At 46.2% G+C, this 27,653-nt stretch overlaps 1 pseudogene; it reads left to right on the forward strand.

Moving 5' to 3' along the window:
- The window catches only part of LOC136387952 (large ribosomal subunit protein uL6 pseudogene), a 53,567-nt pseudogene that overhangs the window by 19,285 nt on the left and 6,629 nt on the right, over positions 1-27,653 (forward strand).

A 27,653-nucleotide genomic window follows, 5' to 3' on the forward strand; every position in this document is an offset into this window, starting at 1 on the left:
GCACAGATGAGAAAGAACTGAAATCTCCATGGGAAATTTTGTTTGAATTTTGTATGTTCTGTAGAAGGAAAGAAGGAAAGCAAGCATTTATCAAGTGACTTTTATGTGTTAAGCAATGTTTTCACATAAAGTTAGAACCTTTAAAATTATAATTACTAAAGGAATTTTTCTATCTCCTATGAATGATGACATTTTGGTATTACCAGGCTATCTGAGAAGTAGACAGGTATTGCACACCAGTAACAATACCTCTAGTTCTAATGAGCTCTAAAGAATAGCAGATAAACAGGGGCTGGCTATTCTAGTGAGTGAGAAAAGCCTTCATTAACAATCTAATCCTACTCAAAGGGGGCATAAGAGGTCCTAGAGGATAAGCCTGGATGCAGGGGAAGTTGAGGGTCCTGAATCGTCCTGGAAAATGCCAACCTGGAGACATTGTTAAGCACAGAGTTATGGGAATCCATTCTGAAGGAGGCTCTCTTACAGCTGCTGGATACGGATAAGACAAAGGGTCCATGTTTTCATGCAGTTTCCTCCCAGGAAAGGTTCCTTCTTGTGGAGGACGGGGAATGTTATAACTCCAATTTGGGAAATCTTGGAGATGTAAGTCTGGTCCTTTGAGACTGAGCTTGGAGAGGGCAGCTGAAATTCTTCCAGATTAGATTTAAGGTCCTGTCCTCATGGTGCTTATGGTCTGGGAGAGAGAAAAGACAAGTAACAACTGGACTGTAAGGCAACAGAGCTAACAAGTCTGCTAATAATGCCACAGTAATTCAGGGAAGAGCTGTTCTTCAGATCGGTGGTAAAGTAGTGGGAAGACACAAGAAAATGTTTGGGACAAGGTGATATTAGTTATGTTGAATCTTGTACTAGGGATAGCATTTGGGAAGGTGGAGATGGATTTGGGATGGGGAGGCCCTGACTCGTATAGCTCTATGATCCAGGCAAGGACTGAGCTGAGAGAGGGATGGTCTCCAAATAGCAAATAGAAGCAACCTGGCTGATGAGGCTTTGTGAATAGAGGGTCATTTGCAGGGTGCTCAACACTCTTATTTGTTGTTTTCTGCTATAAAAGGGGAAAGAATGCAGCTCTGAAAATAGTGAGGTTTAAGGGCAAATTAATGCTCACCCTCTGATTGACTTGAACAATCTCAGCAAGGGGAACAAACAGTTGACTGCAAAAGAGGGAAGGGAGGGAGAGGTAAAGAGACAAAGAGAGAAGGGGAGAGAAACTGCCATTGAGAAGAAGCCTGCAGGGTGAGGGGCTTTGTGAAGGTCAAAGTCATGTCAATGGCACCAAGTTCTGTCTCCAAACACAAATTCAGGGGAAGCTGATGAAACTTTAGGATTCTTGAGAAAGGTACTGAATTTTGTAACTTAGGCGTTATTCTTTAAAAACATGTCAATAAATAGTTTTTAAAAAGAAGGGTTATATGATGTCTGCTTTTGCAGTTAGATATTTTGAAATAACGTCTTTTTTAACAAGCAAAAGTGGGGGATTGGCAAAGGGAAAGGGCTGAGGAAGGGAGACCCAGTAGCTACGGTGTCAGGGCACAGCCTTTACACTGCATCGTGTGGCTACAGGATCTTCCTTTTCATAAAACTTTTTATTTTTAATTTATTGTGTTGACATGGTTTCAAGTGTCCCACTCAATAGAACACCCTCTACACACTGCACTGCCCCCCCCCCCAGGCCCCATGCAGTCTCTTTCCACCCCTGTTAGCTCCCCTCCCCTGAATCTTTCTTCACCAGGTCTCAGAGTATCTAAATACCAAAAATTTTTTTTGTTGCCTTGCTTAAAAGTAAATGGAGGATCCAAAAAAAACAAAACAAAACCCACACAAAAAACAAAACAAAGATAAGAAATGACTGTAGAAGTTATTCAATGGCTCAGACTTCATATTCTTCATCTATGTACTGGTGAGTTGGTGATAAAAGTTGTCACCTTGATCAAGGATGGTGAGAGGATTAGAGGAGATAACATTTATAATGAACCTAGCACAGTGCCTGACAGAATGCTGGCATTGAAAAAAACATTCTTTCCTGTCTGCCTTTATGTACAGAATCAGGAACACAGACACTCTTCCCTTCCGACACCTACTGGATTCGGTCTTTTAGTACTGGACTTTTCTTTGGGCTTTCTTGTTTTCCTAAACTGTTGGGCCAGTCTGTTCCAGCCTTTCTTGTTTTCCCTTCCTTGCATTATCAAGTTGTGCCTTGCAATCCCCTTCCAGAAAACCCCAAAGTTAGTTTTCTACAGAGGTGATTGCTGCTGCTTCCTAGATGTCCCATTGGGGTGGATACTACATCACAGCGTCTGTTAAGATTACTGGAGTTAACTCTTCTTACCCTTCAAACCTGGAAACCCAACCTTATGATGCTTTCAGTTTTAAAAATGGCCAAGGTTGAGTTTGTTGAGCATTTAATCCTGGGTTGGAAAAGTGTGTTCAATGGGCTCATAGACCCTGCCTGCAGGGACGCTGTCAGGCAGGCAGGAGCAATTGGCGTTTTGGGCCTACGCCTTAGAGATAAGCTGCCTTTTCTCTCTCTTCCTGCCTTTCTGACCATATATCCCCACCACCAACGTAGGAACCCCTCAGACAATTTTTCTTTCTTAGCTAGTGCCTTGTGGGCATTTACATGGACACAAATTCTTGCTCAACTTCAGGTTTAGTTTCTTGAAGGCTCACTGGCTGCCTGTTCTAAGGCGGATTGTTACTTTTTTATTAATGGACATGCAGTGCTGCCTCCTTACCTTTAGGGATGAGGTATAGCAAAGGGGGAATTATTATTATTAATAATAATAATACAAAAGGCTACTTTTTATGCCAGGTACTTTGCATACATTATTTAACATACTCCTCACAAATTTTCAATGGCCCTGTAAATTAGGTACCTTATCCCCATTTTACACACAAGAAGAGAGGCTCAGAGAAGTAAAAAATCTAAGTGGCTTAGCTAGGACTCTTAAGTCTTTGTCCCCAGAGCTAGTGCTCTTTGAAGTCCTGCTATTATTCTCCGAGTAGTATTATTATATTTCAACAGAATTTGTAGGCAACCTCACTGCTATCAAAATATCAAACTTGAAACTTCGCTTCCCCAAGGAGGTGCTTCTTCTACCTTAAGGCATAACCAGCCCCTACACCTTTTCAGATTTCAGAAGGAATATTATCTGGTAGGATTGGAGGGGCCTCTTGAGCCTTTCTTGAGCTCAAGTGTATTCCCCATTGATTTTTTATTTCATATTGCTTTCCTCCCACCCATCTTTCTCTCCCAATATCCAAAGCATTTTTGTATCCAAGGTCTCACTGGATTCTCAAAATAACCCTATAAGGTAGGCAGGGCTGAGAATATGATTTTCAGTGTATGGGCGAGGGATTTACGGCTTGGTTGACCTAAATGAGCTGCCCCAATTTACACAGCAGTATTTTGAGGGTAGTGCCTGCTTCTGGTGCCAAACCAAGTCATTCGTTCCCTGAGGGGACTGACTGCTTGGGATTTTCAGCTGGAGGCTAGCTTAATACAGAAAAGGTTGTTTAGTAATCAGCTGGTTAAGCCGTCCTGGCCAGGGGGTTCCTGAGGGTAAGGCTTTGGGCAACTTCTAGACCAGTTAACCCTCTTGCCTTCCCTTTTTTGGTCACTCCTTCTATAGATTATTTTTTTCTTTTGGGTTTGTTCATTTCTGATTTCAGTCTGACTGTGCTACTGGGTGATGATCTTCCTTTCCACTGGGTGGTGGTGGTGATGATTTGTAGGAGAGAATTATAGCCAGGAAAATGAACCAGGATCTCCTGTAGGACTACCATTGTAAAAGGAGCTCAGTGTCCTTCTGGGGTCTGTTGTATAGCTCGGCTTCAGCCGGGGGCAGAAACTGCGAAGGCATCAGATGGAGTCATTATTTTCTTTGTAGCTGGAGGAATAATTGAAAATGGATGGAGGGGGCGGTGGTTCTTAGAGACAGATTCAGTTTGGTGGCTTGGAGGAACAGAGAGGATCTAGGAAAACAGCCTTCCATGAATAATGGAAGGGAAGAGAAGGAGAGGAGAGACCCTAGTCCAAAGTGGATTGAACTCAAAAGCTGGGCAGAGGCATCCAGAATAAAAATATCTCAAAGGAAACAAAGCAAATTCCATAATTTTGGTATGTCGTTGCCACTTAAGAAAAGCTGATTCTCCTTTTAGATGGGGCAAAACTGTAGTCAATTCAAAACTGACTGTTTGCCTTCCATCCAGAATAGACTCAGTGCCATTGTTGCTTCTCACATCACAATTAAGGTAGACAGGACCGGACAAAGGCATCTGGTGTTTGACCTTGGAGTCAGTCAGATCTGGGTTGAAATGCTGAGTGCCGCTGTGCGACACTGGACAGAGTCACTTCACTTATCCGAGCCTGCTTCTTCATTTGAAAAACCGGGGATACTTTCTTTTCATGCCAGGTTAGAGTCAGATGTCTGTAAACAAGGTCTTGGATGCTCAGTAACAAAGCCGGAGGAAGACTGGTATATGGGACAACTCTGACCCCAAGGGCTGTGTTGAAGGCTGCCTTCCAGGCTGGACACCCTGAGGTGGGAATTCCATGGGGTCTTAATGTCATGAATCCTTATAATCAGGTCTTGCACTCGATCTTAAAGGGATGACATCAGCAATGAGAAAGACTTAAGAATTTTTTATCACAGGGAGTGGTGTATGATGCCCGTCCAAGCTGGGCAGAGGTCGATTAGATCCAGACAGTTTGGTCAGGTAGGAGAGGCCTAACCTATTCTGGCTGGCATGCCATCCGAGTCTCCAGCAACAGGTACTCAGAGGATACCTCCTAGATAACATGCCTCCAGGCGAGCGTCGGGGACACCTGCCCCGTCACGCCTGGTCCTGAAGCCCTGCACTGTCTTTCAGGCTTCTCATATACTTCCTGGTTCTTAGGACACCACTCCTTCCCGGGCGAGCTCCTTTAATCAGCCATAATTCAGATTAGAGAATTTGAGACCGTGTTTTCTCCCAGAAAGCGATCGGTGGTCCTTGGGGAAGCAACTCTCCTGTTTGTCCTTTCTTGAGACAAAGCAGAGACTGAGGACTGTGGAGATTTTGGGGACTTTGTGATTCATCTTGTGGGGCTTCTCTGCTGGTCCTTTCTTCAGATTCTTTCCCCAATCCTTTCCTTCCCAGGGGCGACCCAAGCATCCTCCCTAACTAGAAGCGGGGCTCCATCTCTATGTGGGTCCGTGCATTTCTGTCTGCCCCGCTGTTGGGACTCTGCAATGGCTTCCTCAGTGGTCGCGCTTCCTCGGCTTCCCTTTCTGCAGTACCGCTTTCTGTCCATCGCTGCCAGAGTGCATTCATACAAGCTGTAAACTGACCGTCAACTATCTAACCAGTGTGAGCTGAGTCTGCCATCTCTGCTCTCCTGGAGTGTACAGGGTCATGAACAACGAACCCTCTTTCATTTCTGACTCATTTCTGGCTTTTCTTTTTGCCCTCAAACTGAATCTCACTAACCAGTGCTCCTGGGACCCAAGCCTGGCAGAGACCCGCCAGCCTCCAGGAGCAGGAGTGTAGCAGGAGGAAGCAGCCCTCTGCTGTGCTGTCCCCCAGGCCGGGGCTCTCAGCACATGTCCTCACCTCCACCTCAACCCCCATGCTCCCGTGTTGTCCTACGTTTCCTGATCTCCAGACACTGGCTTCTGGAGCTTGCCTCCTGCAGCTGGGCTGAATCTGCGCATCTCGACTCGAGGCCTTACCGAACCTTCTTTTCTCAGCGACCCCATGCCCAGCAGGCTAATGGTGCACAGCCTTGCCTTCCTGCCCAGACTGCTTACTCCTCCTGCCCCTTTTGACATTGTTGGCTCTTTGGCTATTTTTTTCTTGTAGCTCAGAGCTGCTTCTGAAATGCCTCTGCCCTCCTTGCTCGCCCGGAACATGGCTGCCCATCCTTTCAGGCCCAGCTCAAATGGTACCTTCTGCGGAAGCCTTTCTGAGCCTGGGCCGCGGCATGCTTCTTTTTCCTCGCTGAACCTTCTGTAGCAGCTTTAGACGTTTCTGTTGTGATGCGCTGTGGTGTCCACGGGAAACGAAGCTCTCTAAGATCAGAAACCATGGCCACCCTTGCATTCTGTTTCCTACCTCAGGGCCTGGAACAATAGGGGTTATTTTACCTTGGTGGGGAGAGGGAAACTCGGGCTGAGTTCTACCTTTCCTTCACCTCCAACTTGGAACTGGGAAACAGAGGGGGCAGGAGACGTGAGCTCTGAGGTGGGAGAGCAGAGCGTAAAAGGAAAATAAATAGCTAATTCCTCCTAATGATGCCCGATTTCCTGACTTGTTATTCTGCATTAATTATAATTACTTGCTAGGAGATAGGGCATTAATCACTGTATGTGGCACTTCTGCAAAGTTGTGACACGATGCCCAGTGACTAGCAGCTGTTTGCTCAGGAAACCCCAATGAAGACAAAATGACGGTTCTTTTCTCTCAGGTTTTGGATGGCCTTCTTAGGCACAGGCTAGGCACATGAGAGTGCTCACGTTGGTGAGAAATGGGCCATTCTGGGGAGCAGACTTGCCCACAGTCTTCTTAATAAGGACAGGTCCCATTATGAAGTGTTCGGGAATCAAAGGACAGGTTCTTGTTTTGACTTCACTACTAACTGGTGGTGTGACTTTAGCAAGCCCTCCTTTGGGCATCGGTTTCTTCTTTTATTAACGCAAGGGAGTGGTGGGGCATCGAGTTAGATTCCAAAAATGGAAAGGGTAAAGCCTTTTGTCTGGTACTTTTTCCTGCCCCATCTGTGCCTATCAGAGAATGCTACCCTGTCTTGAAGGCCAATCCTAATGTCTTGGTCTCTGCATTCTCCTAAATGGATGGGGTATTCCTTCTTGCAAGCTAATACATTCATGCTACTGCTGAGGCAGAGTCCACTGTTCCCCCATTGCAACACTTTTCTCCCAGATAAGTAGGAAACCGGCCTCCTTACTTCCAAGTGTCAGTAAATGTCACCTTCACAGAGGTGCCTTCCTAACCATTCCTCTGTACACCATGCTTTCTGTTTTGGTAGCACTTATCCTCGGCATTTTTGTATATTCACCGGTTTATTGTCTCTTTTCTGCAGTTTGAATGGGAAACATTTTGTTCAGTGACACTCCTCTGGCATGACACACAGGGGGCACTCAAGGAAAATTGGTGAATAAGTGAATGAATGAATAAATGAATGAATAAATGACTGAATGAGCAAACTGTCTTCATCATCCTTCTGTCCTTCTGAAAACGCTGAATTAATGGGAAACAAGTGCCTACATAGCTCTACTGCCTGAGACGATTCTGTATTTTAATTTAAAGGAGAACTGACAACCTTCTACTGGACAATTGCTATAGGCTAGAAAGTATTTTAGGGATTGTACTTGTATTGTCTCTCATTTAGTGCTCATAAAAGTTTGAGATGTTGGTACCGTGCACCTGTAGGTGGCAAAGTGAGGCTCAGAGAATTTTATTTGCTTAAAATCACACAGCTAGGAAACAACGGCAGTCTGGATGGGAGCCGAGGTTTGCCTGGCTCTAGAGATCTTTCCATTTTCTATGCTGCTGCCTTCCTGAGGGTGGGGAGAGAAGTGGCTACACGCAGAGCCCCGGGGTGGGCCCTGTCACCAGATGTGACAGGACAGTGCTCAGCCCTTTTTTCCACCTTGCTCGTCTTCTCTTCATCCTCCTTTCTCTAATTGTCCTCTTCTCCAAGCCTGGAATGTCTTCAAACTCCTGTTTCTCTAAGATAGGCATTTCCAGTTCTAGTCGATCATAGGTCGTTCTTCTGAGGCGTTAATCTTAAACTGGATGGCTGGTGAGAGGTAGCAGGGCCTGGTGATCACTGTAGGGACAGCTTGTTTCAGAACTGCCAGGGCAGTCCCTCCTCGTGGTCCACACACTGTCCGGAGAGACCAGGAAACACGAACATGTCTTCTCATTTGGTTTATTGTTCCAGTGGAACTAAGATTCCATCATGAGTGTTGCTCTTCTGGGGCCAACAGAGGACAGAGCAGAATAAAGGAGGACATCCTTGTGGGGTTGGTGGGATGAGAGAGGGGGTAGTAGAAAGACCCCCTGAGCCCCCTTCTGTCTAGGACGTCTCTCCCGTATTGAACGCCTACTCCTGGACTGGGGCTATAGTAGCTCCTGAACAAAAGGATGGAAGGGGCAGGTAGTTTCCCTCTTGTCTTAAAATAGTTACAGTTGTACCATTGGTGATTGTTTTGCGTTTGAGTATTTTTCTAGGACCCTCAAACATTTTTAGTCCAGATAGCCATTAGAGCTAGCCATGAGAGTAAGGTAAGAGTCTCAGTTAAACAGTTTTTAACCAGCTGTAAAAATCCCTTTGACACATTTGTGCAGATTGGGTGGTCCTGTCCACCATCCCGGGGCAGCCCGGATCTCGGCTCTTGTGCAGATAGAGTAGGATGAAACTGTTGGAGCAGGAGGAGGCCTATGTTTGCTGTCTTTGCTTCAGGGTCTTAGGAGAGCAGGATTTGGGGCAGGTGAAGGCAGAGGGCTGGCTTGCAAGTGTCTGCAGAGAGCTCTTTCAGCCCTATCCTTTTCTGATTTTATAGGAGCAGTCAGGAGAGAAGGGCAAAGCCTGCACTCACTGAGTCTTCATTCATACTTCCCTAAGTGTGATAAGGAGCCAGGCCCAGGGGACTCCAGAAATTGAAAGGGGACAATGATGGAGGCCAGAATGGGCAGCAGGTGGTGCTGAGAGATAGCAGATCTGCTGGGAACTGGAGGGGACAACTGGAGGGGAAGGGGCGGCTGGGAGCCACCTTGGAGACCCTGAGCCAAGGGTAGGAAAAGAAAGTAATCAGACCCAAGACCTGAGGGTGGAAAGCTGGCGGTGGGAGGAGAAGAGGGAGAGGTGGGTTGGGAGCTTTCTGGGCAGAGATGGCTGGTTATTTGTCAGACAGGAAGCTGCCTTGGCTGCCCAGCCATCCCCCCTTCTGCAGCCTGCGGGGGAAGAATGAGGATCAGATGTCAGGTTCCAAGATGTGTGTGTGAGTGTGTGTGTGTGTGTGTGTGTAGAATTAGGGAGTCAGGACTTCTCCTTAGGGGACTGCTCTGCTCAGCTGGGAACTGGCTCCAGGTGACAGATGGCATTCTTGTCCTACCACGTGATGAGGACAAGATGCTGGCACACAAAGGCTGTGAAAGTTGAGGCCCAAATCTCCTGTTGTCTTCTCCTTTCACCTCCACTCTCAACTCGGGAACAAGCCCTGGGTTACCTTCTTCTGCCCCCAACTTGGCAGTCGCTGAGGTGACACTAATCTAACCCCCTCCCCGGCCTCCCTCCCAGCTTGTTTTTCACCACAGGTCCTCTGTTTGGCCTCCCTCTGCTCTTTCCATTCTTTTTCTCCTAATTCTTTCCACTCTACTTCTCTCTCTTGCTTCTTTTATAGATGATTTCTATATTGTAAAAGGAATATATGCTCCTTCTAGGAAACTTGGAAAAGGCACACAGAAAAATACATAAGAGAATATAAACTCAGAACCTGCTGTGCAGAGAATACATGTTTTCTGGTTCCTTTTTCGGATCTCTGGCTCTACACAGCGAAGCCTAGTGTACAGGACGGATAGCAGTGTGCCAAGCTTTCTTCTTTCTGAAACATTTATTTCCCTATGCCATTAAAAATTCTTCAAATAATAAAAATTCTTCAGTGATAATCTATCCTAAGGATTTATTTGACCATTCAACCCTTCTCAGTTATTACATTTTTACAGTTTTTCATCATTATAAATTATATGATAATAAGCCTTTTAGTCCATAACTCTTTGTATGTTGGATAATTATTTCTTCCATTTGTTTCTTCCTAGGAAGTGTCTTTTACTTATCTGAGGGGGGGACCCCAATCCAGAGACCCACCTATAAGGGTAGATCTAGACAAAAAGTCTTCACCTACCCTTTGTCTGAGGTATCCAGTGCTTCCCTGTGCCCTGTCCCTCTTTAACAAGGGGCCAGGGAGACACATTTGAGAGGGGGTCTTCGCAAGATCAACTGTCCTCCCCACTCAGAAAAACTGCCAACACAACAAAACCAAAGGTCAACGTAGCAAGGAGAACACATTGTCCTCGTTGTCACATGGTTGGACATGTCTGACTTTGAGGGGAGGTGGCTTCTCTTAGCCACATTCTGTTAAATGGGGATGACTAATATGCTCTTTAACATACCTGCCTGGGGCCCTGGTGAAGTACAAGACTCTCACGGCCTGGTTGAAAAGATGATGCACAGCCGGGCCAAGGGCTCGCTCTTCCCCTCCACCCCTGCTGGAGCAAGAGGCTCCACCCCATCCTCTAAGCTGCTTTGACAGAGCAGAGCCCAACACTTGCCTCTAAGTAGACTTTGCTTCCAAGTCCACAGGCAGCAGATCATGGTCTATTGGGGAGGGAGATGCACATTTTTAGCAAGAGGTTTGTGGTCCAGGTCTAAAGGGCAGGAGGGACACGATGCTGTTAGGTGACTATGAAAGGGTCCGGGAGTCCTTGGTGCAGGAAAATGTCCCAGTTCAGGTTCATCAGGGAAATAAACCTCTGTGGTTGATTGTTTGTGTTGCTTGACCAGAATATGTCAGTGTGTGGGCTCTTGCTCTTTTGTTCCGTCTCATTTATTTATCAAACATGTATTGGATGATTACTGTATGTCCAGGCCCCAGGCTGAATTATGTCTGGTTTAAGGGAAAAGTATGACATAGCTCCTTTTAAAGGAGCAGGTGATCCGAAGGGGGACTCGCAGGCACATAGAATCCTAACATAAAACAATAAGCTGGCTATGGCAATTGAAAAGGGCAGGGGTTCTCTGCACTCTGCAGCCTGGGGGACTCTTCCTGCGGCGAAGCAGTAAGACTCCAGTAAAGCCTTGAAGAAGAGACTGGGTTTGAGTTGAAGAGTTATGCGAATAGGCATTCTAGACGCTATGGACAGATTTAAGTGATGGAGCATGTGCAGGGCACTGTGAAAGCAGAGGGCCTTGGTGGCTGTCTGGAGCTTGTTTCCCAGGCTGTCATTTGCAGCTGATGTGATGCATATAAGAATATGCTTGGACTCTGGCATCAGAAGGCGGAGAGAGGAAGATGACAGAAGGAAACGTGAAAAATGGATTCAAGCCTTCATGAGGCGCTCCCTGGCCCCGTGGGCTGCCTGTGAAGCACTTCCTTAGGCTGATCCCCCTTTGACTTTTGGTGCCAAGTGCCACCTTGGGGGGAGGTGACCTCATTCCTTGGTGTGAACTGAGGTTATGCTTGTAAGAGTGTCCCATTAACTGTTGAGCACTCAAATAACGTGTCTAAACTGGTACTAGGCTCTGTAGCAGGAGCTTTCTGGGTGTCACCCCGAGTCCTCCTGACAACAAAGCCCACTTCACATGTCGGGAAGCCAGGGCTCCCAAGCGCATGACACAGACTCACAGGTGAACCCAGGCATCCTTCGTGACCCCACACTCCAGTCATTCTTCTATAGTCCTCCTTTATCTTCTATAGCTTCCCAGATATGGGAAAACTGACGGCAGAGAGACTAGGAGAATTAAGGTCATAGTAGGTGACCAAATGGGGCTCATACTCAGGCCTTTAGTTTCTAAAGTTCATCCTTTTTATAGTGGTGGGAATGAGCAGTCAGGAGGTGAAAGCGGGGGCCTGGGAAGAAAGGGGTAGTAGAGAAAGGTGAAGATAAAGAATTTTCTTCTGAAGTCACAATATTGCCGAGGGCTAAGGCCATAGGTATCCATTCTTGAAATATGTACTAGTTAACATTTGGTCTCATTGAATGAAGGGCATTTGATTCTAGACTTTAAGGACATGAATTTTTTTATTTTCTCTTTTTTTATTATTAAATTTATTGGAGTGACATTATTAATAAAATTATATTGGTTTCCAATGTATAATTCCATGCCACATCATCTGTGCCCTCCATGGCCGAGGTGATCCATGTCACTACCTTGTGAGCAAGGCAGGTGGGTGAGCAGCACTGTCTGGGGTTGTGTCTTTCTGAACTGATAGGGTTGAACAGCTGTGGTTGAGAGCACAAACTTGTGGACAGCCTGCGTTCAAATCCTGATTCTGCTACTCACTGGCTCTGTGATCTTGGGCAAATTATTTTCCCTCTCTGCATCTATTTTCTCATCTGTAAAATGGGGATAATAGCACCTGCCTATTGGGAAGGTTGCAGAGATTAAATGAGTTAAAGCATGTAAAGTGCTCAGAATGTTGCCCACTTTTAAGTGAATGCTGTGTGGGTGATTGTGATAATTTTCTTGCTATGGTTGTGTACTTGTTTCTCTTGGAATGTACCCTTGGGTTATTTCAGACCTGTGGCTTCTCCCAGGGTAGCATCCACTCGAATGTGAGGCTGAGATCTCATAGCTACCATCAAGGTGACTTCTCTACTCTTGTGGCTGGAATTTCTTCTGTTTGGTCTTCTCACCCTGCAACCCTCTGTTCTGGTCTAATACTGTATATCTTAGAGTATTGAAGTCCTCTAATACTTCAGTCTCACATCTGAAGGGTTCTCTGAGACCACCTGGTCCAAATACTTTGTTCTTCAGAGACTAAGATGGGGGACATGACTTCCCCAAAGGCACCTGCTCAGCTCTGGAGCTTGGACTCGTTTAGACCTTTGTGTCTCCAGTCCTGTGATGGGGCTCATAACCACAGAAACATGGCATCAGAAGTCTCGTGGGGCCTGAAAGTCTGAAGCCTTGGGATGGAGGGGAGGCCGCCCGAGTAACCAGCAGAGATTTAATTAGCTGTGTTATAAAGTGTATGACTGAAATGCTCCTCACGTTGGTGTTTTTTTTCTCTCTCTCAAGTTGGTTTTCTATGTCACACTAGCATGCTAGGGGGCAGGGCAAAGAGAAGTAAAACAGTTACTTCTGTCTTTGTCTGGAGAAGGAAGAAGCTGTTTAAATCAGTGGGGAAGAAACATGGGAACTTGGGGAGGAAGGGAGAGGCTGAGTGAGGGCAAGAGTGTCATCCAACCTGGCGGGGCTGATGGGAAAGAGGAGGGAGATGAAGAGAAGAGAAATGTCAGGTGGTGGGGGCAGGACAGGACAGGGAAGTGGCCATTTGTCATCATGACTTGGTTAGAGGAAGATGAAGACTAGTGCCCGGGACTTGCAGCAATGGTTATTATGTACAGAAAGAATAGCAACACCCTCAGCCCACACCCCATCCTGCCATCCCTCACCTCCACTCCAAGCTGCTGAGGGGAGCATCCTTAGGATCCTTCTTTTAAAACCTGCTCCGGAGTTTGCAGGAGCTCTGGCCAGAGCTGGGAGGCCCCTGGAGTTAGTACTCTCCAGAGGTTCGGACGCCATAGCTTGCTGGGTATTTCTTTGGCCAGTCGTTGTCCTTGGCCCACATTTGAGAAGTATAGCTCTGGAATCTGTAAAGTCAGACATTTTTGGAGGCAGGAGGCAGCTGCTTGAAAGGAATGATGGTTATTCAGCATCTCATTGATGAGGTAACATTTGCTGACATTAATTTGCTGTGTCCCTGCCTTGTGCTGGGCACTCTGGGAGTTACTGAGATGCTTTATTTTGATGGAGTTTTGGAGACACTGTTAGGAAACGTTGCTTGAAATGACGCAAGTGCTGTATGGGATGGGCAGACAGTGACTGTGTGGGCTTACAGCAGAGAGCCTCAGGAAGAGCAGGTGGAGACAGTGGTGACCCTGGCTGGGGACAGCCTGCCCTGCCCTGCTTAGAACTCAGACTTCTTTCTACAGCAGGCTCAGAGAGGTCAAACTAAGCCTCACAGAGCTCCAGTGACTTGCCCAAAGTCACACAGCTGGTTAACAGTAAGAGAAAACTTCAAACCCACTCAAGAGAAATCACTCAAGAACTGTGATGCGATTGATTACAAGTGATATGGTTATGAGGAGTACCTGCAATGTATTCATAGCATCAAAAATATTTTTTCTTACTTGGGAACATGGGTTGGCACGATAACTAACCTTCTATCTGCTGTCTGAATTTTTTCTTTAAATGCATCCTGTACATACCGGCAGATAATCTCAAAGCACTGCTTTTATGATGAACCTCCCTCGCTCTCTCCACATACACCCAAACACTTTGAATTCCTTGCAGAAACAAAATAAAAACAACCTCTTGTGGTTTATAGTGCTGAACACTAAATGTCTAAGACACTGCATCTCACTGGTTTAGCACCTTTCTACTCTGTAATCTGTAATTGTCTTTTCAAGTTTTCCAATTAAGTTGGAAATCTATTGATTTGCTTTCTCATTTGTTGCCTTAACACATATGTATCAAGCCTGTGGTGGGTATGAAGCTGTGTTGGGTGCCCAGCAGTGTGCTCCAAAAAAAATGCTTCCTTGTGTTCAAGGAGTGTCTCATCTAGAGATGATGACAGACACAAAGACAGAGAATTACAAGGTAGTATGATTAACGAATGTCCTGCTAAATGGTGCGTGGGATGGAAATGGTGCAGGAGTCCGGGGCATGGTGGTGAGGGTGGAAGTGTCACACGGAATGAGGTATTAGAGCTGAGCCCACCTTGAAGAATGCTTGGGGGGTCAACTGGGTGGAGCAGCAGGCTGAGGGAGATGGTTTTTGTTGATTAAATGAAATATTCAAAGATCTTGGAGAGGAGGTTAAGGAAAGAATCAAAGAGACCTGCCAGAGAAATGCAAATTAAAACTACCATGAGATACCACTTCACACCTGTCAGGATGGCTATTGTCAGTAAATTCACAAATGACAAGTGTTGGCAAGATGTGGAAAAAAGGGAACCCTTGTGCATTGTTGGTGGAAATGCAGATTGGTGCAGCCATTATGGAAGACAATGTAGAGTTTCCTCAAAAAAAAAAAAATGGAACTACCTTATGACCCAGCAGTTCTACTTTAGGGGATTTATCTGAAGAAACCCAAAACACTAATTTGAAAGAATATATGCACCCTTGTGTTCATTGTAGTGTTATTTACATATGGAAGCAGCCCAAGTGTCCACCAATATATGAATGGAAAAGTGTGGTACATCTATATAATGGAATATTATTTGGCCATGAAAAGAGCAAAGTCTTAGCATTTGTGACAGCATGAATGGACCTAGAGGGTATTATGCTCACTGAATTAAAACATCAGTGAGAGAAAGACAAATACCATATGATTTCACTTATGTATAGAATATAAAGAACAAAATAATTGAACCAAGTTGAAACAAACTGATAGAGAATGGACTGGTGGTTGCCACAGGGGAGGGGGGTGGGAGATGGGCTGAGAGAAGTGAAGGGATTAAGAAGCACAAACTGATAGTTATAGAACAGTCATGTGGATGTAAAGTACAGCACAGGGAATGCAGTCAACAATGTTGTAATAACTATGTACGGTGCCAGGTGGGTCCTGGAAATATCGGGTGGAACACTTTGTAAACGTGATTGTCTAACCACTATGCTGTACACCTGAAACCAATGCAAAATAATATTGAAGGTAAAGTGTAATTGAAAAAAAAATTAAAATTTATAAAATAAAAAGAAGAGAAAAAGAGACTTGCAAATATCTGGAGCATGATGTCTATGTGAACACAGTAAGCTGTGAGCCCAAAGAGCTGGGGAGAGGCCATATCCTGAAGGTGTGTCTTCCTTCCTGAGAGCGCAGGTTCTGAAGGCCGTTGGAGCTCCTGAAGGCACTTTCAACTGGGTGGTGGAGTGCGGGGGCTTCATATGGAATGGTCTTCATCAGGGACCATTTCAGCGTTGACAGATGTTCTGTGTTTGAACTTCTTGCAGCTGTACAAAGGCAGGGCCAGACAGACTTAAGTGGCAGGAGACAGTTGGACAGAAAGTGTCTCCAGCCACTCTTCCTCTCGAACTTCTCATCTTGCCTCTCTTAATTCAGGTCATAGTATCATGGAGCTGGGAGAAAACCTAGGGATTCTGAGGTCCAACTCCTTTTCCATGACACAGATGGGGAAACTGAGGCTCAGGCAAAGTTAAATGACCACTGCAGATGCGTCAGGCTCACAAGTAAACTCTGGTTGGATCTGGATGTTATAGCTACCTGCTGGTAACTTTGCATCTGAGGACTACTTCTTGACCAGTTCCTAAAAAGAGTGACACCTTATCATATTAGGTGACAATGAGTCCAAGTCTGGGCACAGGAAGCGGGCAGTTAGATGCTGGCAAAGCCACCCATCTTGCGGTGGTGTGGAGGTGCCATCCTGGTTCTGCTGAGAATGAGGTCAAAACTCAATTTTTAAAGGTGACTTTAATAGAACGTCTCTATATCCCTTAAGCTCTGTCTGGTGTTAGGACCAGCAAAAAAAAGGTCCGAGAGGAACTTTTCAAACTACCATCTAGATAAGCAAACTGTCATCTGTTAGATACTTCCTGGAAACAATTTGGGAATTAAAACATGATGGCCTCCCCCCAACTCTCCACATCTAGAAGTGTCAAGAATTTTAATGTCCTGCCCTGATCAGAGTTAGCTTTGGAAAATAACTTCGAAAAGCTAGGTGGTCAATGACTATTGAAGATACCTGAAATTGGGTTGCAGCATGAAAAAAAAAAACTCCAGGCTCGTGTGTGGTTTAGGAGGATTTTCAGTGCCTATAGTGTGAAATGAACAGAACTTGCAGAATTCCTGAAGAAGGACTCTGGCCCACCCAATGGTTTAGTTTCCTGATGACAGTAATTATGTATGTGATAGGAGAGGAAGAAAGGCAACCAGGTCCTAGACTGTAATAGTCTCGGTCTGTGTAAGCTGTGTGCAGCCTCTGACTTGTCTCTTAATAGCAAAGGCCTTGGACGCTGTAGAGTGCTTGCCGAGGTTTCTTTAACCTATGTTTTACCTGGAGTGTTCCAACCATGCTGTAACATGTCTAAGAAAATGCAAGCTTGTCCCAATCTTGGCCATGCAGACCGAGAAGCGAAAGTTGAGCTGATGTCGTTGGGAAAAAAAACAAGCAAACAATAGATCCGGAGTTAGAAGAACCTGGATTGGACATTCTGGTGTCAACAGCTGTGTCATATTGCTATGCCTCAGTTTCCACATTTGTAAAATGAGAGCGCCTTCTGCTTCGAGGTCATTCTATAATTAAATGAAAAGCCCTTTACGGTCTTGGTATTTGGTGGTTAGTAGGATGAAGATGAAGACCTGGAAGAAACAGTAGATAGGGACAGCTCAGCAAATGAGTCCAATAGGTCAAGTGCCCATGTGTCCCTGCATGTTTAATGACTTGTGATATTTGTCTGTGAAGAGGAGAGCTTTTTGTGTGGTTGATTTTGGCTTGACATGTATTTTAATATGTGATGGGCATTACACCCCCCAAAATGTATTCAACATTTTTTTCACCATAACAATGTTTCTTCCTTTCTTTTCAAATGCGCTCTCTTCTCTGTGCCCTTGCATGTTTTGAGTGATAACTTTGAACTTGCTTTTTGAGCGTGGTGCTCTCCAGTCACTCTCTGTGCTAGGCTGGAGTAGGGGCAGAGGGAGGGATATTCCCCTGTGACAGAAACAAGGGATGGAAGAGCAACCGTGGTGACAGATGACCTGCCACAGTCATTTGTACCACGAGGAGATTGGTCAACCAGTTAGAGAAGCCATAGGTAAACCTGGTTGGGACTAACCTCCCTGATCTCCCAGGCTCAACACAGTCTCTCTCATTTATGACCCAAGTTCTTCCCCAAGGGACTCCAGGCTTTGCTGTCTGCACAGACTCCTTCCAACCTCTGCTTTAGCCTCCCTTGCACTCTGTGGCCAGAGATGACACTGACAGTGTCTTCCTCTTACTCATATTGGGGTCCCTAATTATCGTGCTGATCAAGACATGTTTTCTTGGCTGTCTGGATTGTGCTCATTTAGTTCAATCCCTTTTTTTTTATTGGTTTCCTACCAATAAAAAAAAGAAAAAGGTCCTATTTTCTCTCGCCCTAACACAAATGATCCATCCTGAAATGTTTACACGATACCTTTCTCATATACAATACTTATTGATTCCTCTATATTTATAAAATTTCCACTTGGGGAAGAGCTGTCTCCTGGCACATACCACCTTCTGCTTCTTTGCTTTTGTCTGTGCTCTTGTCTTCCAGCCACGTCTCCAGTTGAGCACACTTGGTTTTATTAGCTCATTGCAACAAAGGTGAAATGCAACTCAGTAAGAGGGTGTTAGAGAACACATAGGATTTGGCTTGTTTAAGTGATTTTGGGAGGAGGATTCAAGAAAGCAGGGCTTTGCTCTGGATTGGATGCTGCCAAGAAGAGGTGTTAAGTCTATGATAGGTATCTTAATCTAGAAGACAGGAGGAATGAAGCGACACTCAGGCCATAATTGCTAAAAATGCAGCAGTCACTCATATTAGCCAGGATAAGATGTCTAGTCATTGTTGTGGCTTGGATAATAAAAAGGGCTAAGTGACATTTCCAAGGCAAGACCTGTCTTCCTGCTTTTCTCTTTATCTTCCCTTCCTGCCAAAGGCAAAGTCAGACTGCAAAGCATTCATTGATGATATTCAAGTCTTCCCCATTGCAGAAGTTTCACTCATTAGGCAGTCGTGTAGAGAATGCAGGCTACACTTAGAGTTAGATTAGCCACTTATTCTCCCTGTGGCCGCCTGGGTTTCCTAATCTTCTGATGTGATAAGGACTGCACAGTAGCTTTGAAGACTCTGAACAAAATTCAGGAGGCAGCTGTAACACAGGCAGTGACCAGAAACAAAACTTGTTATTGGTTCTTGTAATTGATCCTGAAGACAGGGGCCTGGATGATCAAATCCAGACAATGAAAACGTGTCCCAAGTTCAAGTGGTTTTTTGTGTTTTTTTTTGGATGACTTTTTCTTTTAGCCGACTTGTAAATTGTTCCACTTCTGCCTATTGTGTTTATATAGGTGCAGCAAGAAGGGATTGCTACAGTGTAGATTCCCTTGGGCTATCTAAGAAGAAATTCAGGGCTATATGATCTTCCATGGCAACTCCGGCTAACACAGTGAAATTGAAATTGGTTGGTTTGGCTTCCAGAGTAGAAGCTGTGCAATTTATGATGTCTTCTGGGTTTGAGAGCACGTTTTGGACTGGCCTTTCCAATGAAATCTCCCTACTGTGGGAATTGAAGTTTGCGTACTATGCACGGAGGGCGAGTGTTGTCCTCAGTTCCCCCAGGCAGTCAGTGTTTGCTTCTTTTTGGAAGTTTCTGTACATTCTTTTCAGAAAAACATAATTCACCGGAGGGGTGGTCATTTTAAACTCTGAAAGTCTCAAATTTGTTCTGAAAATAGAGGAAAAGAGTATGTAGTAGGTGAGGTGGTGTGAGCCTGATGTCCAAGAAAAAGGAACCCAGCGGGCACTGATGATATTGGCAATGTCATTAGTCCCAATAGGAGGGAGCTGTTTTTTTCTTTTTCTTTTGCTATTATGATGAGAAGTTTCCCTGAGTGGAGTTAAACAGTTTCTGCAAAGCAGGATGGAGTATCTCTGAAGAGAACAAGCCATGGCAGCAAGAATATTCCTAATATTAATTTCTTTTTCTGATGAGCTAGGTTTCTGATAAAGGTTACAATGACCTAAACAGAAGCATATTCTCAATATGGGGTCTAGGCCCATTAAAAAAAAAAGTTTGGAATTAATTATATGAAGGAAATTTAAGTATCAGAGGGGCTGCTAAGAAGGAAATTGACCACCTGAAGTATTTAAAGGAACAGTTATTAATGTGTGCCAGACATCATTATGGACTGAACAAAACACACTAGAGAATTTTATTTTATTTTTTTCTTAAGGGGCAGAAGACCTCAGGGGTTGAAAATAAGAGATAAGGAGGTCATGCTGAGAAATCTTTTAGTTAGTTCACAGAGAGTGTTAAAGTGTAGTCATAGACAAGATTAGTGGGAAAGGGAAAGAAAAATGGCGCTGAGGAAGCAAAATGAGTCTCGTTTTTTTTTGTCTCAGGTGGGAGTTACCCACCTCTGTAGTCAGCAGCTTGTCTGAGTCCAGGCAGACGCTCTTTTCTGTAGTCAGCTTTTTCTTGTGGTTTAGAAGAATCCTCAGTTTGATCCCTCCAATGGGATGAGGCCCAGCAGTTCAGCGATGTCTCTTTTTATCTGGGAACCACGAACCCAATGATCAACACTTTGGAGTTCATTTTGCTACTCTTAGTTGATAACAGTACTTGATGAGGGCGTTCAAGGCTCAATGGCTGCTTCTGTCTAGCTGTTTTGGAATACCAGAACACCAAATCACCAGGTTTTCAAGTCACGCACAGGTGCTTAAGTGAAACCTCGCCTAGTTTGCGACCCAGGAGTCTCAGATGTGTGCCTTGTGGAGTCCAAGGCCCTGAGCCCGGGCAGTGAGAACTTTAGCAGAATTTGCTGGAACCTCCATTTCTGTTAATACACTCTTTCCAACATTCCTCTTACTGAACAAAGTTCGGTTTCTTTAAAAAAAAAAATTTTATTGAATTTATGGGGGTTTCCATTCTTGGAAAACAATAAGAAGGAGAGTTCTAGTTTGGAATTTGCTCTAGTTTGGAATTGATTCTTAAAATTACACAAAGTTATAAAGGTTTCAGGTGCACAATTCTATAATACATCACCTGTATATAAATTGTGTTCATCTCCCTAAGTGAAGTCTCCCTCCATCACCATCGATCATCATGAAAAGCCGTGGGGGGTTTTCAGATGCTTTCTTTCCCATATGTGCCCTTGACTCTATTGGAAGCTTTGAGGATGGAGCCTGAGCCCGGTGTTTCTCATGGTGTCCAGTGCTGCACCTGGCAGAGTGGGTGACTTAGAGGATGACATTGAAGTTGCCAGCTGGGTAAGGCCCAACGGGATTCTAACCTCTTAGAGAGGCCCGTGACCTGGCAGAGCTGAGGAATTACAGTGGTTCCTCTCTCCCCTTTCGGACAAAGGGGCAAAAGGAAGACAGACAGGCTGCACAGAAGATGAAAAGAAGATGAAGATAGCACCTAGAGCAAATTCCAAACTAGAACTCTCCTTCCCATTGTTTCCCAAGAATGGAAAGTTGGACTTGTACACCTGGCCCAGGTGGAGACCCTGGGGACCGCGTGGGGCGGGGCTTTGCAGGGAGAAGGCGGGCACGCGGCGCTGCCCTGGCGGAGAGGTGAAGTGGCGACAGCAGGAGTTCCTCTGATGGTTTACCACTTGTTTATCTGGGTTTCAGTTGCTCTCCCTTCGTCTTCCTTTCCCTCCCCTGGTCTTGCAAACTCAACAAATCTATAAACATTCGTGACATAGGTATGCCAGGCCCTGGCATTTGGTTATAAATGCCACTAAGGCATGGTCTCCAAGACTCACCCTGCAGTGATTTATGAGACTGCAGACGATGCAGAGAAATGATAGCCATTGACTTTCTATTCTGAACCCTCTGGGTTCTAGGTAGCTTTTTACTTCCTCTTTGGGTCTATGCAAGTGTAGGAAAAGAGGAATTTTTTTCCTTAAAAGGCGAGATGAGAGTCGAGTCTCCTGATGGCTACTGTGGCCATTTGGAGAGAGAGGAGGAACTCACATGCTGGAGGTGTGGCCTTGGCCAGCAAGTTCCCAACGGCCCCACACTGAGGGGTCTGGAGGGATAGGACGGAGTGTTGGAACATGGATTTGAGTGATTAAGCAGTAAATCAGGATGAGTCAAGAAGGACTGAGGTCAGAACTGAAGTTGGAAATGAAAAATGGATCAGCTAGAGTGGCCAAGTAGCTGGTGGGAAGGGCCTTGTCGAGCGGCCCCCAGGGCCTGCAGCCCGTCCTCATCTCCCCCACCTTCCTGAGGCCTGAAAAACAAGGACCAGGGCACACCCCCTGTGACTGGGAAGATTACCCTCTCCGTGCCCTGCAAGACCCTCAGGGGGCCCGAGGGCCCCGCTCTCCTCCAGGGCAGTGTCTGTCTCTGTCTTCCAGCTTCTCTCCCTCCGAATTCATCTTCATTAGTAACTATAAATGTCAGAGTCAGAGCCATTAGAAGGCTGTGCCTAGATAAATAATGCTTTTCATATTTAATTTACGAGTAGTTCTGCAGCCTCTTTGGGGTGTGCTGGGTTAATTAAGAGCTGAATTAGATAGAGCTGCATCTCCCTAAGGAGACTCAATTAAACTCTTTCTTGCAAAAGAAAAAAAAAAGAAAAGAAAAAAATAGAAAAGGAAAAGAAAAGGTGGTCGAAGAAAGGGGCCCATTGAAGGATCCGACTCCTTCATCACGGCCTCAACCTAGAGCTGTCGGAAGGGAGCTCAGGATGCTTTCAGTTCAGCCTTTCTTTCCTTTACATTTACAGTGTGGAAGCCCTCCAGCCCCCGAGGCCAGCCGCCTGACGAGCGGGAGGTGCAGGGTACTACTGCCCATGGTGAGCCGGGCCAGCTTTTCTAGCTGGCGTGGGCTTAGTGCACTGCAGCCAGGAGCTAGCCGGGAGCTGAGCTGGGCCAGTTGCCCATGGGATGCTGCTTGGGGTTGGATGTGGTACCGGGGGAAGCTGATCCCCAGCCTCAACCAGGACTGTGACTCTGAAATTCCAAACCCCCATTTCTAGTCTCTCTGTCCCCAAACTCAGGCTCCTTTGCTGGGGCTGAGCAGAGAAGGGCATCCTGACTGTCTAATGGGCAGCTGATGGAATCCCACAGAGCTCTGCCCTCCACTGGGAGGGCTGGGGCCCTCCTGTTGGGGGAAGCTGCTCCGGCTGTTGGGGGCCTCCCTGGTGGTGCTGCATCCCCCACTACTTCAGGCGATCAGACCTCAGAGCTCAGACAGTTTGGTCCATCTTTACAGTTCACGGGCAAACAGTATGTTCAAACTCCCACAGTGAGTGAGTTGGTACACTCGTGGGCACAGATCACGGACTGATGCCACCAACACACTCAGACGTGTGTGCACCGAATCGCACGTGCATGTACACCCTTTTCATGGGCTTATGGGGTCATAGAAGGCTCTTACACACCTCCAATATGGCAGCTTACAGATACTCCAAGGCCTGTGGAGACAGAAAGTACCTCTGGATCACAAACAGGCTCAACCAGTCTCCTGCTCAGACAAGAGCCTCCACACATCCCTGGAGACCCTGCTACAGGGTGACTGCATTGTCACACTGTCAGCACCCCCTACCTTTCCAGACATAGTCACCAAGTGCCAGACACTCGCAGACTGTCTCCAGACCTCATTACCACATGCTCACCCACCTCGTGTAAGCCTCGGGCCGGAGAAACTGTCTCTCTGACAAACATGTGCTCACGCGTGTGCACAGACACACGTGCACACACACTTCGGCACAGGGCTCAAGTCCAGACTGGTGTTTGTTATACAGGAGATGGAGTGCCCTGTATGACTGTCCCTCAGCCTCCAGAGCGATTAATGTCGCTCTGCAGCAAGTGGAAAATGAACCTTCTTGTGAAGAATAAGGAAAGCAGTCCTCCACGCAGGCCTGGCTGTGATGTCCCTCTACCCTGCAGGACTCCAAGATGACACAGTTTTCTCCCTCATCCATCAAACCTAGCTTTGTGACATCTTGTACTTCAGGAAGTGTTTCCTTCACAGGGTTTCTATAGCAAAGAAGGCTGCACCGTGGCCTCCCCCTGCCCCTTCTCTTGGGTCAGATCCCCATCCTTAGGGTGATGCTGATGCCAGAACAGAGGCTGTGGGGGCTCTGAAAATAGATGGAGGGGCTCTGGTTCTCTCTGCATCTCTCTGATCTCATTCTGCATTTGTGGCTTCCCTTCTAGATTTTTTATGGCCAAGTTCCTCTTTGGGGACAGAGCTGGCTTCTCTGGCTGGCCCTGGGGGGCTTCATTCTGGGGTAGTTTTGTCTTTTCTCTATTCAGCGGAGCTGACCCTCAGAGGAGATAGACTCCAGAGCAGTGTTGGGCTTTCAGTTCTGACTTGAGACCTGGGAGGGTCTCAGAAGTCATCGCTCCCTACCCCCTGCTGTACAGAAGAAGAGGAGGGACTGGACCGTGCCACACAGTGTGTCAGGGGCTCCTACCAGATTCCCCTGCCACTCCTCACTGCACACACTGATAGGCAGAATAGGCAGTGACCAGGATGGGGAACGGGGAGGGAGAAAAAAGGGGGTTTATCTCATTCACTGAAGGAGGCAATCAGCAGTCTTAAGATCTGCTCAAACAAAATCACCAAATGTTCAAATGGCCTTGAAACACTATATGTTAGTCCCAACATCAGGGAAGAGGAGCCTTGAAACCCAATATGTTCGTCCCCATAACAGGAAACAAAGCCTTGAAGCGAAGAGTATATAACTCCTAAGACCCCAGCAGGCAGGACACTCAGGTTTGTTGAGTTGCCCGCTTGTGCCTTGTGTGCATAACTTTGCTTAATAAACTGCTTGCTTTGTTTGAATACTGCACCCTGCCTGTCTCCTGAATTCTTTCTCACAAGCATGACAAGAACTGAGGAGGAAGAAGCCCCAGGGACTTGGGTCTTCTCCATTGACAACACCACAACTCTCTCTCACTGTTGCTTTTCTGCCATTGTTTCATTTCTTTCTGGTCAAGGTGTATCTTACTTTAAACAACAAATAAGTTCTTTAAACACTGTTTGTAGGGAATAGCACAACATTATGTTCAAGTAGACTGTACCTAGGTATGCTTTGGTCCTCAGGTCCAAGATGAGGGTAGATGATTTTTCTTCTCATTCTTTATGGATTAAGTTCAGGTGAACATGCACACAGGGTCCTGTGTGACCTAGCTTTTGCCTACATTTCCATTTCCATTATGTCTCATTGTTAGCTTGCACTCAGCAATTCAGCTCCATTAACACATTATTAACTCCTTATTCCTTCCCACCTCAGGGCCTCTGCACATACTGTATTCTCTGCTGGAAATGCCTTCTCTCCCTCCTATTATTTGTTTAGTCAGTGCCTCTTTCTAGGGCTCAAATGTCGCTGCTCTAGGGAACCTCCACGACGCCCAGTCTAAGTTGGGCTCCCCATTTCCAACTCTTTTGACACTCCTCATAACTTCTTCAATAACAATTAAACAGTAATTTTAGAATTATTTCATGCTGTTTCTGTCTAATCGCTGCTGCATTCCTAGGGCTTAAAAGAGAGATTGAAACTAACTGATACTCAGTTCATATTTGTGGAATAAATGACTGAATATGGAAAAAAAAAACACCTCTGTAAAGAGAGCTTTTACTTACTAAATTGTATCACAAAGTGTGTCTTCCCTCCCCAGGGGCTTGCTCCTTAGGCCCTAATGTTTGTAGTGCTGTAGTTTAAAAGGGGCTTTACAGATTTCCTTTGATCCTCCCAAGAGCCCTGGCTGAGGGCAGGGTGGGCAGTGAAGTGACCCCTGAGAGACAATGGCAGAGCTGGATATCCTGCCTCTTGGTGGGAAGTCTCTTGTCCCACTTGATAACCGAAGTCATTGTTAGATTAAATACTCAGCTTGGAAACTGGATTGCTTAGATCTAGTTTTGTGTTCTCCAAAGCATGTTCCCTAGAACACAGGTCCTGAGAAATCTTGTGTGATAAAAGGGTTCTTAGGTCCAACATGAGAAATGGCATGTTCTATCACTCCCTCTTAGAGACTGACTATGCGTATCCGCTCATTAAAGGCTATGAGAAGCCCTGCTTAGAAACCTGCTAGCCCTGCTTTTCTGAAACTTTCTTGACTATAGACTCCTTTCTTTCTGGTGATACTTGTTGTGTGGAACACATGATGGGAAACATTGGTTAGTTTATTTCCTATAGTAACCTGGACTTTTACCTCCCAGATTTAAATGATGCCCACTGCATACTCCCCTTACTGGGCTTTAATCCCTTTTCCCCTCCATCACCCCCAGCCTCCTTATGTCGCTCAGAGCACAGGGGGAGGCTGTTGCTGTTTTTTCCTGGTTCCTTATAGATAAGGGATGGGAGCACGGGGGGCTTGTGGTGGGGCTGCGCAGTTACCTGAAAGAGCTTCGTAGACTAAGTGGAACGGAAGGCTGATAGAGGCGAGACCAAGCCATCCCGGAACACAGCAGAGGGGAGGCCTGGGTCAAGCTTGGTGGCCTGAGTGTCTGCCTGGGGCCCTTGTTTCAGTTGTTGCCCAACCCCCAACCATAGCCTCCCTGCTACTGCCCCATCAGCTGAGTGCTCTCTCCCAGCGCCCATCATCCTCTCTGAGCTGTTAGATCTTCTCTGCGCCTTCATTACTATAGCTTGGATTTGTTCCTTTTACCTCTTGCCTGGATCCTGGGCTGAGGTGCTGTGAGAAGTCAGGCTTCCCCATCACCTCCTTGCCTGTCCTGACCCGAGATGGCCTTGAGGGGAGGTCTGCGACTGCTCACCTTTGAGTGCACACATCAGTGAATGAATGAATGAATGAACCAGTGAGGGAATGAATGAGTGCATGAACGAATGAACGGAAACGTGGCTGCCTGAGCTCATGAGGGAACGGGTCCAGGCGTGCAAAGGGGGATGAATGAATTTGTTCCGTGGGAGTGGGGGGGTGAAAGTGTGCCTTGATCACACTGCCCATCCCTTCCACCTGCAATGGCACATTCATCATGTCCTGTTTAAGATTAGTTTGGTGCTCACATTTGCAGTGCCTGACCTGGAGCAGGGCCTCCTCAGGCATCTACTGAATGCAGTAGGGGGAAGTCTTTGACCCTCAGAAAGGATTCCAGTACTGACCATGTGAGTTACTGTTGAAGAAGTCTCCCAACCTTTCTAACAGTGAGAGCATCACAATGGCCAAGCAGCCCTTTGCTCTAGCCCTTACTGACTCGACACTTAATGTCTCCTGGGAACGAGGCAGTTGGGGTTTTGGATGCAAGGCTAGGAGTCCACTCTCGCCTAGTGACTTAATGATGGTTGTCTCACTCTTTTCTCCCTGCCTAAGGCTTCCACATCCTCAGCCTGGACATTCATCACAACGTGCTAGAGGGCAGCAGAGTCCTGGACATGAAGCCAGGCAATTTGGCCTTGGAGGGGGTCACTGTTTGCTTCTCGTTTATTAATAAGCTTCAGTTTATTAATTTTGAAAATAAGGGAGACTAGTACCTTCCTCATAAGGATCTAGAGAGCGTCAAATACGGTGATAGATACAAAAAGTATTTTAACAACTTTAATTAAATAAGGGCAACTTGTCAATTTCCCCCACGGAGGATGGGGAAGCTCACCTTACAGGGTTTTTACGCAAATGAAATGATGGTGCTTAGTCATCATGTTTGGTAAAATTGATCTTCTATCACTCTTACATCGTTCCTACAAAATCTTCCCACTTGATGCCAGTCACTGGAAAACCCTGGCCAAAATCACACCAGCCTCAAGCTTCTGTGTTTTTGTGGCCGGAAAGCATAGCAAGATTCCAAGCCCAGCTCGCCCTCTGGAAGTGCAAGTTGCCTCCTGGAGCGTGCTTTTCCCGTTTGCATCCTGGGAGCATGCTGACCGTGAGTGGGATTGTGACCCTTCGCCAGGCACTTCCGATGTGTAGAATTAGTGGATGATCTACACAAAAAAACCAGTGCCCACGTTGTGGCTGGACACAGGGTCCTTCTCAGTTTGTCAACCTGGAGCACCCAGAGCCATAGCTGAGGTTCCACTCAGGGGGCAGTCTGCAAATACGTGGGGTGCAGCTGGGTTTCCACCTGGACTTTCAATGCTCCAGCTTCATCCCCACATCCTGCCCTTGGGTCCCACTGTAGTAGCCCAGCCCTTCCTCTCTGTTTCTGGGGGAAGGATG

This window comes from Saccopteryx leptura, chromosome 1, assembly GCF_036850995.1.
Source record: "Saccopteryx leptura isolate mSacLep1 chromosome 1, mSacLep1_pri_phased_curated, whole genome shotgun sequence".
NCBI lineage: Eukaryota > Metazoa > Chordata > Mammalia > Chiroptera > Emballonuridae > Saccopteryx > Saccopteryx leptura.